Raw genomic sequence first — 11,236 nt, 5'->3', positions numbered from 1 at the left:
ATGTGAGGTCCTGGCACTTTCCCCATATCCATTTTGAGAAAGAAGCCTGAAAGAGCTAAAATAATGAGATATCAAGGTAGAAATTAAGCTTATATATATTTCCTCAGTACTACTAATAAGAATAAACATTGAGATTTTATTTAATCCTCATAGTAACTCTGGGAGATAGGAACTATTATTATTGTCATTTTATAGTAAAGAATTAGGGCTGGGTACAGTGGTGCACACCTGTAATTCCAGCGGCTCCGGAGGCCTGAGGTAGGAAGGAGTTCAAAAGCCAGTGTCAGCAACTGTGAGGCACTAAGCAACTCAGTGAGACCCTGTTTCTAAATAAAATACCAAATAAGTCTGGGGATGTGACTCAGTAGTTCTGTGCCCTGAGTTCAATCCCGGGTACCAAAAAAAAAAAAAAAAAAAAAAGAATTTGGAGGTCAGGGAGGTAGTAATGGGACCATGCTGAAACCTAGAACCAACTCACTCTTAAGCTCAGGCATTGACAGTTTCAGCTTAAAATTCACCCAGAGGAACTAGGATTGTGGCTCAGCGGTAGAATGCTCGCCTAGCATGCATGAGGCACTGGGTTTGATGCTCAGTACCACATAAAAGTAAAAGATATTGTGTCCACCTAAAAATTTAAAAAAAAATAAATATTTTTAAAAAATTCGCCCATGAGAAGCAGAGTACAGGAGAATACAGCAGGAAAGTAACATAAATTATCTCTGGGGAGATTTATCAAAGTTTTTTTCTTTCTTTTTTTTCTCTGTCTCTTCAGTACTGGGGATTGAACCCAGGGACTTGAACATGCTAAACAAGCATTCTACCACTGAGCTATATCCCTGATGCTTTTTGGAAAGTTTTATTTTGAGACAGGGCCTCATTAAATTGCTGAGGCTGGCCTCAAATTTGGCATTCCTCCTGCCTCTGCCTCTGTCTCCTGATTAACTGGGACCTGAGGTACATACTTCTGTGTTCAGCATCTAGAAATTTTCTTGTCTGGACCTGTACTTCACCTATGGTGAGCATGACACCATGTTTTAATGATTAATTCAATGATAAGTAACCCAAACAAGTACACATAGGCAAACATTCTAGTTTAGTACTGAAGTTAAAACTATACTTAATTGTGTCCATACTAATGCTGATCAGAACCTGTTATTCCAGTGTAAACATTGCAGTGACACTGGTTGTATGAGGGCAAAGTTCAAAGGATCTCAACTGCATCTCATCAAAAACTGAAGGTTAAGACTATAACCAATCAATCCAGGAGGCCAAACATGTGGGTGATTGCAGATAACCAACCAGTGATGGCTTGGAGGACACAACAGGGACATAAGCAGCTTTCTAGGTGGGGAGGTGGAGTGAGAGAACTGGTTTTGAAGCTGCACATAATATACATAGCACTTTACAGAAATTGAGAAAATATCAATTGTCTACTTCAGTGATTGGAGTGCTAATGAAAACTGTGAAGACTAAAACACTCTCCCCTGTGGTAAAACCCCCATAAAATGTGGTCTGTAATCTTTCTTGGCTTGTCAGTTTCAAACCCGCAGCTACTCTAGAATTGACTGGCAGGAGAGTTAAAGAAAGGGGCCAAAATTAAGAGACAGTGTGTGGGGGGAGAAGAAGAGGGATGTATAGTCAATTCCACAAAGGAGAGTATCTATCTGTGTATTATAAAAGATAATATACCAAAAAAACAGCCAGGGGCTGTGGCTTAGCGGTAGAGCACTTGCCTGGCATGTGTGAGGCCTTGGGCTAGATTCTCAGCACCGCATATAAGTAAATAAAATAAAGGTCTATCAACAACTAAAAAAAAAAAAAAAAAAAAGCCAGGCATGTAGCCAGCTACTTGGGAAGCTGAGGTAGAAGGATCACTTGAGCCCAAAGTTTGAGAACTTGAGACCAGTCTGAACAACATAGTGAAACCTCATCTCAAAAACAAAAACACAAAACACTGTGGTATATATATAGTATGTTCTACATTTTTTGGCCAAATTCAGATGTATACCTGAATGTGACCTGTGTGAAATCAAAAGAAATTCCGGGCTTACTTCCTGGTTTTAAGATGACAACACCTGGAGGCTGAGATTGTAGCTCAAAGGTAGAGCGCTTGCCTAGCATGTGTGGGTGCTGGGTTCAATCCTCAGCACCACATAAAAATAAATAAATAAAGGTATTGTGTCCAACTACAACTAAAAAACAAAATATTAAAAAAAAAAAAAAGATACCAACATTTGGAATTGTAAAGCCACACCGAAACCTATGGACTCTGTCATTAATTACCTTCTGTTCCTGAGGCATGCCCCCAACGCAACCCCCACCCCCACCCCCCAAGGCACACACACTTCCTCTGCTTCCTCTGTCTCTGACTTTCTTCTCTCCTTAGCTCCTCCCGCTGTATTATTGGAAATAGAGCAATTTTGTCAAGCTTCTCCCAAAGCTACATCTATATGCTCCTCCCCTTCCCTATTTTCAGACCAGTGGCCAGTAGCTGCACCCTTCTTCAGGTACACTGAATGGAGAAGAGCATGTCATTTGTTTATTTCCCTATTTTCCTCTGCCTCTGGAAATAGGCTTCACCTCAGGCAGTCTTCTGACCGCACTCCCCCTTCTGGTGAAGAGTGGCACTACAGGAAAGAGCCAACAAATCGAAGGTGAACTTCTATTTATCAAAAAATACCTCAATTAAAATTAAAAGAGAGAAACGACCCAGGGGAAAACAGGGCATGGTGGCACTCTTACTGCTCTTAATACACAAAGAACACTTACAAATCTACAGAGAAAGGAAACATCAAACTAATAGGAAAATTAACAAAGATTGTAAATTGTAAATAGATAAGCAATTGTAAATCACAAAGGTTACTCTAATAGTATTCACAAAGGCCAGAATTTTAGCCTAGGTTTATCTCAGAAGAAGGGATAGTTGAAAAAGAAGTCAGTTAAAAATTAGAATTTTTAGCCAGTCAGAGTGGCATATGCTGAGGAGGCTGAGGCAGAGGATCCCTTAAGCTCAGGAGTTGGAGAACAACCCAGGCAAGAATTCACTTGTTGATATTTTATTGTTATTTTCAATTTTTTATAATATATTTGTGTAACAATATATAGGAAAGAATATATTAGAAAGAAATATAGGAAAGAAAAAGACAAGAATTCAGTCTTGGTTGGAAGTTCCTTTTGGAAGAAGAGATTATAGAAGGTGAAAAAAAACCACAAGAGGAGTACCAGAAGTAAAGTTCAGGGAAAAGTTGGATTTCTCTCTCTCTCTTTCTTTCTTTTTTTTTTTTTTTAAGGGGGGGAGGTTATTACTGGGGATTGAACCCAGGAGAGATTTACCATTAAGCCTCACCTTCAACCACTTTTTTATTTTTTATTTTTTTGGAAACAGGGTCTCACTAAGCTGCCCAGGCTGGCCTACAACTTAGGATCCTCTTGCCTCAGCTTCCCAAGTTTCTGGGATTACAGGCCTGGCTGTGCAGCAACACATCTGGTTGGATTTTTTTCTCTGAGACCCTCTAAGTATAACATTCTTTCTCTCCCTCCCTTCCTTCCTTTCTCTCTCTTTTTCATATGGACTCTTGCTATGTAGCCCAGGCTGGCCTTGAACTTTAGGTTCAAGTGATCCTTCTGCCTCAGCCTCTCAAGTAGCTGAGACTGCAAGAGTGCCACCATGCCCAGCTTTAAGTATAAGTGTTTTTTTTTTTAATATTTATTTATTTATTAGTTATTGGCGGACACAACATCTTTGTTTGTATGCGGTGCTGGAGGATCGAACCCGGGCCGCACGCATGCCAGGGGAGCGCGCTACCGCTTGAGCCACATCCCCAGCCCCAAGTATAAGTGTTTAATAGGAACCCAAGCTGTTACATAATGATTCCATACAGACTGATGTATTTGTGGCTACAATTATATTTTCTCAGTGACTGATTTAATTAGCACAGCAGACTGTATTTTTTCAAAGACACTTACAACACTATATCCCATTCCTCATGCCCTTTGAGTGCAATTCTACTTCTCCCATTAGAAGGTAAAAATCCGTCTCCCCTTCTCTTGGGTATGCCTTTCTGTCTTGATCAATAGAATATGGTGAAGTCACTTTGTGCCATACACTTCTAATTTGTTCTCTTAGAACACTCAGTCTTGAATCCTAGCCACATTATGTGAGGAAGCCCAAGAAGTCATGAAAAGAGGCCCATGTGGAGGAGAACCAAACTCCTAGCCAACATTCCAGCCATGTGAATGAACCATCTTGAATGTGGGATCTCAAGGACCCCATTGAGCTGTTTTGACTGATGCTGAATGGAGCAGAGATAATCCTTCCAAACTGAGTCCTGCCTAATTGCAGATTCATGAGCAAAATAAATGAGTTTTATTATTTATTTTATTTATTATTTTACTTTTATTTTAAAAGCCTCTGTAAAGTATACAGTCCCAGCTACTCAAGTGGCTGAGGTAGGAGGACTGCTTGAGCCAGAAATTGGGCCTGCCTGGGGAGTACAGTTAGACTTGGTCTCTTAAAAAACAAAAAACAAACAAACAAAAACCTATTTTGGAGTAGATTAAGACAGACCAACTGGCAAATGGAATAACTAGGAAAAATGCTCAGAGATCATAGTGTGCTTGCCAAAGTATTATAGACATTTCATTTATTCATTAAATGTATTTCATACCAAATTCTGGTTTGCATGCTGGAAATACAGCAGTGATTGATTGCAACAGATGATGTCCCCTTTCTGTCTTCACAGAGTGTTTGTGTCTGGGAAGGCAGGCAGACTAGAAACAAATTAACAAGAGAATGTATATTTGCTAAGTGGTAATAGATATTATGGAGAAAACACAGAATATAGGGAATAGACAGTGAGGGGTGTTCTATCTTAGATGCAGTGGTTAGGGAAGGCCTTTATGAAAAGGGGATAATTGAAGAGAGACCTGAAAGAGGCAAGGCAGCACACCAATGAATATCTGGTAGTCAAGAAGTCAGAGCAGGGGGCTGGGTTTGTGGCTCAGTAGAAGTGCTCACCTAGCACATACAAGGCCCTGGGTTCAATCCTCAGCACCACATAAAAATAAGTAAATAAAATAAAGGTATTGTGTCCAACTACAACTAAAAATTAAATATTAAAAAAAGGAAGTCAGAACAGAGGGAACAGTTAGTGCGACGATTCTGTCCTTGGAGACCCCATGCTGAAGCAGAATGAGGGAGGGATGAATGAGAGGAGATGAAGACAGAGAAACATGCTGGAGGCCAAAGCACATAAGGTTTTGTAAGCTATGATGAGGGATTCCAGCATGAGGGTTTTCAGCATAGGTGTGGCATGATCTGACTTTTATTTTATTTTTGAGGTGCTGGGGATTTAACCTAGGGCCTCATGCAGTCTTGGCAAGCATTCTACCACTGAGCTCTATCCCTAACCTTTTTTAAATTTTGAGACAGAATCTTGCTGAATTGTCCAGACTGCTGACCTCAAACATATATGTGTGTGTGTGTGTGTGTGTGTGTGTGTGTGTGTGTGTGTGAGATTTTTTTTAAGTATAGCTACCAGGATACAGATGTGGAACGGGAGAAAGAGACATCAAAATGTGACTCTAAGATGTTTGGTGTTTGCTCCATACCAAGAATATTTTTGTACTTGTCTCCTTCATCAGAGTTCCTGGAGTCATTCTGTGTATTCAAACACTCAAACATTCATCTGATAACCATGATGCAAATACTGAATGCCATTCAGATGACTCCTTTAAGCACAGACTCTTCAAGACGCTGACTCCACACAGAAATGTGGGAATGACTCAGAGTATCATGACCATCACTCTGAGGTTGTTTGTAACAAATATAATTACACGTTTATGTTTGCAATATTTTCTTGAAGAAGTTGGCTTTATTATAATGTACTAAGAGGAGAATCAATAATTTATGTTGTTTTTCTCAAAGTATTTGGTGAGCCTGCATGTACACATCTTAGATTTTCTCTATATGTCCAAGTAACTGAAGAGGGAGACAGATATTACTAGTGCAATTAAACAAGTGGCTTCTCCAAAGAATTTATGGAGTTTGCCATTATTCATTCTTGTTTCTCCCAGGCTGGAATTACAGACATGTGCCACCGTGCCCAACAATTTCACCTTTATTTTTTTAAATATCTTTATTTTTTGTGGGGGGCTAGGGATTGAACCCAGTGCCTCACATGGGCGACGAAAGTGCTCTACCACTGAGCTATGACCCCAGCCCCTCACCTTTATTTATAAACAAAATGAATTGTAGTTAATCAAGCCAAAGAATGTTCATATTTCATCAACCAAAATTGATCATGGAGGATCTTCCAAAGTTAAATATACACACTTATGAAATTTTCAGAGTAACAGGTCTTTCTTTTAGCACAAAAGGCAGGCTCAGATCCAAAAATTATAGCGATGATGGCATCCACATTCCATTGTTATAGGCTGTGGCATCCACTTCTTCATCTAAAATAAAGTGGCAATAATGATCCTATTACAGTGTTTTTTAAGGATAAATGAGAAAAATGTAACAAATGCTTGGCACATACCAGACCATGGCTCTACCACTGAGTTATATTCCCAGCCTATACTTTTTTTAAAAAATTTTTTAAGAGAGAGTGTGAGGAGAGAGAAAGAGAGAGAATTTTAATATTTATTTTTTGGTTTTCAGCGGACACAACATCTTTGTTTGTATGTGGTGCTGAGGATCGAACCTGGGCCGAACGCATGCCAGACGAGCGCGCTACCGCCTGAGCCACATCTCCAGCCCCCCAGCCTATACTTTTTTTTTTCTTGGTCTGGGAGATAGAGCCACATCCCCAGCCCTTTTTTATATATTTTTAGAGACAGGGTCTCCCTGAGTTGCTTAGGGCCTTGCTAAGTTGCTGAGGCTGGTTTTGAACTGCGATGCTCCTGACTCAGGCTCCCAAGCTGCTGGGATTACAGGCACTATTTTTAATATACAGAAATCCAGAAGCTCCTTTTCCCTGTTCCATTCACTCTCCCCCACCCCTCCCCATCAAGTCTGAGTCCAGAATTCAGTGGAAGACCATGAAAGTCACGCAGAGCCATCCAGCAGGGGGCAGACATTTCAGGCCCAATTCTCTTTAGCAGGAGTGAAGTTCACCAGAAGTACCTTCCTTTGCCTCAGGCAAGAGGAAACCTTGCTCTGACTCTGTACTTCATAAAGCCTTGCACAGAAACAAATACACAGAAAAAGTAAGCTTATTAAAGAACACATGGCTACAAAATAAACAAAAACGCACTTGGCTTCAGGCACCTCTGTCACTTAGGACTTGACACTCACTCTGACCAGATGTAATAAGCATCTGACCTGGTCATCAATACCTTCTAGGCCCCAGGGAAATGCTGCTCCAGATTTTCTGTACTGTGCCCCCCAGACAAAAGGCAACTGTGCTCGAGGATCGTGAAGATTTTTGATTTCTGATGCTGTTGACATTTGAAATGGACATTGCTTCAGAGTGTAGGACTTGAGTAATGGAATTTTTTTTTAACATAAGAGAAGTAAAACTAAATTAACTTATTAAATTCTTTCTTTCTGATAATATGAATGCAAACGATTCTTGAATCACGAAGCATTATGTCTAAGAATAGCTAAGTATCCATTTTCTTGCTTGTCTTCATAGTCTAATTTGACATTCTAATTCATCATATTGAAACAGATAGATTTTATTGAGACCAGATATGAAATGCTTCAGATGAATAAATCAAGACAACAAAGGTGCTTATATGAAGAGCAAATCAGTCTGACAGAAAAATGAATTTTGAGTTGGTACTTCCTAGTTATTTGGTGTGTAGTGTTGCTTGCTGTTAAAAAGGTTAATAGAAGCCTTAAAACTTGAAAGAATCTAAAATGTATAAAGATTAAAACTTTAGAGAAAAAAATATTTTTAATACTAGGGATTAAACCCAGGGGTGCTTTACCACTGAGCTGTAACCCAGTCCTTTTTATTTTTTATTTTATTGTATTTATTTTTCTAGTTGTAGATGGACACAATCTTTATTTATTTATTTTTTATGTGGTACTGAGGATTGAACCCAGTGCCACACACTTGCAAGTCAAGCATTCTACAACTGAGCTACAATCCCAGACCCCCTTTTTTATTTTTTGAGGCAGAGTCTTGCTAAATTTCTAAGGGTCTTGCTAAATTCTGAGGCTGGCCTCAAACTTGAGATCCTCCTGCCTCAGCCTCCTAGGTTGCTGGGATTACAGGCCTGTGCCACTGTGACCAGCTAGAGAATTTTTTTTTTCTAAATTGAATGAAACTATAAAAGAAATGTTCAGTGAAAGTGACATTCTAATTAAATACCAGAAAATTTAGAACAAGGAAATAAGTTTGTGTGACTATAGAGAAGAAAATACAAATAAATCTAAAATGAATTTCTATAGTTAAAAAAAAAACTTTTTAGGGGACATAGTCTCATTATGTACCCCAGGTTGACCTCAAACTCCTGGGTTCAGCTGGATGTGAGGACACACTGTAATCCCAGAGGCTGGGGAGGTGAAGGCAGGAGGATTGCAAGTTCAAAGCTAGCCTCAGCAACTTAGTGAGGCTCTAAGCAATTTAGCTCCCTAAGTTGAAACTCTGTTTCAAAATAAAAAATAAAAAGGGCTGAGGAAGTAGCCCAATGGTTAACAGCTCCTGGGTTAAATCCCTAGTACCAAAACAAAAACTAACTCCTCATTTCAAGTGATCCTCCTGCTTCAGCCTCTAGAGTAGCTGGGAGTTTAGGCCTGTACCACCTTGCATTGCTTGAGATTATTTTCTGATCCTAATAAATCAGTGCATGAAGGCCCATTAAAAAGACATTTGAACAAACAGAGCAACATATTGCTATTCTGTTTTTCTTTATCATATTCTAGCACTAAATATTAGAATTTACCAAAACCTGTACAGATGTAGTACTACTACTCTTACTAATAATGTTATACAAGAGACTATGCAAACTATAATAAAAATGCCAGTGATTTGTACATAGTAGCATTAATATCTCTAGTAATATTTTCTGTGAAAAAATAATTTATCCATGATTCTTATCACATTGTTTAAATATAATATATAAAAATCATGGTTCATTTCCAAATGTAAGTATAGCTTTAAGGCTTTAAGGATTTTATTTAAAATTCCAATTTCTCTTGTTTCAGTGGAACAAAATTTCTCCAAACTGAAATTAAATAAGTGTATTTAAGGGATGGGGTTGTGACTCAATGGTAGAGTGCTTGCCTAGCATGTGTGAGGAACTGGGTTTGATTCTCCGCACCATATATAAATGAATAAAAAAAATAATGGTCCATCAATAACTTTAAAAAGTTAAAAAAGAAGAAAACTATTTAAGAAAGTAATGATGTACAAAAGATTGTCTAACTTGGCCTTACTATCTGTGGAACACAAATGATGTGATATCTTAATGATAATGTAAACATTTTGCTGAAATGAAGACATGAAATGGAAATTTTATGGAATAAATGTACTATATTATAATTTATGAATTGTGTACATCTTTATTTTACCGGTCATCAAAACATTAATAGCCTAGCTGGGTGCAGTGGTACAGGCCTGCAATCCCAGCAATTCTCAAGACTGAGGCAGGAGGACTGCAAGTGAGGGCAGCCTAGGCAACTTAATAAGACCCTGTCTCAAAATAAAAAATACAAAGGATTGTGTGGCTTAATGGGTTTAATTCCCAATAAGGCTCCCCCCACCAAAAGAAAAAAAAGTAAAAAGAAAGAAACCTCAAAAATCATGAAAACTCTCAAACATGCTCAATCATTTTTTATTTTGATATTTTGTTGAATTTCAGTTGCATGAAAAGCCATAGCTTGGGGTTGGAGTTGGGAGTGTAGCTTGGTGGTAGAGTATGTACTTATTATGTGTGAAGCCCTAGGTTTATTCACCAACCAACCAACCAACAAAACAACCACAGCTTTATACACTTAAATAAAACAAACAAACAAACAGGGGTTGGGGTTGTGGCTCAGTGGTAGAGCCCTCACCAGCATGCATGAGGCACTGGGTTTGATCCTCAGCACCACATAAAAATAAAGATACTGTGTCCACCTAAAACTAAAAAATAAATATTAAAAAAGAAACAAAGTTTATTCTTTATTTGGCTAATATTTTTCTCCTAGATCAAAGTACAGGTTTAAAAAACTTAAAATTTTTCCAAGGGCTCAAGGTGTAATAGTGGTAGAGCACTTGCCTAGCATGTGTGAAACTCTCCGGTTTTGATTGACAACTTTACAACAAAAAAAAAAAAAAAAAAAGAAAGAAAAAAGTTTCAATGAATTAATAGCTATAAAGATCTAATTATAAAGTAGTTCACTTACCATCTTTCAGTATATAACTATAAACTCTATGTAAAGCAAAAACCAATTACAATTAAAAATATTAATTTGCAAATAAGATAATTTTTTTAGGCTAGGAATTGAGCCCAGGGCCCTGTGAATGTTAGTTAAATTCTCTATCACTGAGCTATATGCACAGCTCTGCTGATTTGTGTGTGTGTGTGTGTGTGTGTGTGTGTGTGGTGCTGGGGATTGAACCCAGTGCCTATATGCACTTGAGGCACACACTCTGCCAACTGACCTGTATTTCCAGCCCTCTGCTGATTTTTTTATACCTTTATTTTATTTATTTGTATATGGTGCTGAGGATCGAACCCAGTGCCTCATACGTGTTATGCAAGCGCTCTACCACTGAGCCACCGACCCCAGCCCTGCTGATTTGTTTTCTACTTGTAATATGTACCAGACATATTTAATTAAATTGAGTTTGCCTTCATTTCAAATATTGTTTCAAAGCCATGTTTCCAATTCTAGCAGGAATCAATGTTTAATTTTTTTATTTTGAAATAATTTCAAAACTACAGATTGATTGTAGCATTTGTACAAAGAATTTTCATGTACCCTTCTTGCAAATTCCCTGTTGTTGACATTTTAACAAATTTGTCTTATTAACATCTCTCTTCCTCTCTCTCTCTCTTTCTCTCTCTGATCCTCTTGCTTCAGTCTCTGGAATTCTGGAATAATGGGTATGTGCCACCACACCCAGGAACTGTTGATTTTTAACTTTAACCATTTATTTATTTATGTTATTTTATATATATATATATATATATATATATATATATATATATATGTATACACACATATTTTAGTTGCAGATGAACACACAGTATCTTTATTTATTTTTATGTGGTTCTGAACTCAGCACCTTGTGCATGC

This window comes from Spermophilus citellus (genome assembly GCF_964194105.1).
Source record: "Spermophilus citellus genome assembly, chromosome: 9".
NCBI classification, from domain to species: domain Eukaryota; kingdom Metazoa; phylum Chordata; class Mammalia; order Rodentia; family Sciuridae; genus Spermophilus; species Spermophilus citellus.
This window is presented reverse-complemented; position numbering follows the sequence as displayed.